The sequence below is a fragment of the Octodon degus genome, unplaced genomic scaffold (genome assembly GCF_000260255.1).
Source record: "Octodon degus isolate 3935 unplaced genomic scaffold, OctDeg1.0 scaffold00009, whole genome shotgun sequence".
NCBI lineage: Eukaryota > Metazoa > Chordata > Mammalia > Rodentia > Octodontidae > Octodon > Octodon degus.
In genome coordinates, this window is record NW_004524585.1 from 8,671,458 (window position 1) to 8,673,062 (window position 1,605).

The window sequence follows — 1,605 nt, forward strand, 5'->3', positions numbered from 1 at the left end:
AAAGAAGTGAAACTATCATTATTTGCAGATGACATGATACTTTATTTGGAAGACCCAAAAAACTCCACTAAGAAACTACTAGAATTGATAAACAAATTCAGTAACATAGCAGGATATAAAATGAATACCCAAAGGTCAATAGCATTGCTCTACACAGATAATAAACACACTGAGAGGGATATTAGGGAGACAATACCTTTTACAATATCACCGAGAAAAATGAAATGTCTGATAATTCATCTAACTAAAGAAATCAAAGATCTTTTCACGGAAAATTACAGTATTTTGAAAAAAGAGATTGCAGAAGATTTCAGAAAATGGAAAGATATTCCCTGCTCCTGGATAGGAAGAACCAACATAGTGAAGATGGCCATACTCCCAAAATTGTTGTATAGATTTAATGCAATTCCGATGAGACTACTACCAACATACCTCCAAGACCTAGAGAAAATGTGCCTAAAATTTATCTGGAATCAAAAAAGACCTAGAATATCAAAGGTAATCCTGGCCAACAAAGACAAAGCAGGAGGCATTACAATTCCTGACTTGAAATTATACTACAAAGCTACTGTAAAAAAAGCAGCATGGTATTGGCAACAAAATAGACCTGAAGATCAATGGAATAGACTAGTAGATGCAGAGGCCTCTAGCAATGCACTCAGCCACCTGATCTTTGACAAAAGGGCCAAACACACTTACTGGAAGAAAGACAGTCTCTTTAACAAATGGTGCTGGAAAAAATTGGCTCTTTACATGCTGAAGATTAAAACTTGACCCAGGTCTATCACCACGCACTAAACTAAAATCAAAATGGATTAAAGAACTGAGCATTAAATCAGAAACACTAAATCTCCTAGAAAAGAAAGTAAGAGGATCTCTTGAAGACATAGGGGTAGGCAAAGAGTTCATGAACAGAAACCAAATTGCACGGGAAACACTTGAAAGAATTAACAACTGGGACTATCTCTTATTGAGAAGTTTTTTCATGTCGAAATTATCAACAAAGTGAAAAGACAACCCACAAAATTTGAAAAAATGTTAACTAATAAGCACTCAGACAAAGGTCTGCTCTCTAGAATCTGTAAAGAACTAAAGAACATTAGGGTCCCTAAATTTAGACCCAATCCAGAAATGGGCATCTGAGATGAACACACACTTCTCAGAGAACGAAATTAAAGAAGCAAATAAATATATGAAAAAATGCTCCACATCACTATCCATCCATGAAATGCAAATTAAAACAACGCTGAGATATCATCTCACCCCAGAAAGATTGGCTATCATAAAGAAATCAACCAACAACAAATGTTGGAAAGGCTGTGGGGAACGGGGAACCCTTCTCCACTGTTGGAGGGAGTGTTGACTGGTGCAACCATTATGGAAATCAGTGTGGAGACTCCTTAGAAAACTAGGACTGGAAATTCCATTCAAGCCTGCTATCCTCCTACTGAGAATTTTCCTGGAGAAACTGAAAGCATCATATCATAGTAATATATGCATCCCTATGTTTATAGCAGCACAATTTGTAATAGCCAGAACAGGGAAACAACCAAAATGCCCGTCACATGTGGAATGGTTGAAAAAGATGTGGTACTTTTATATAAT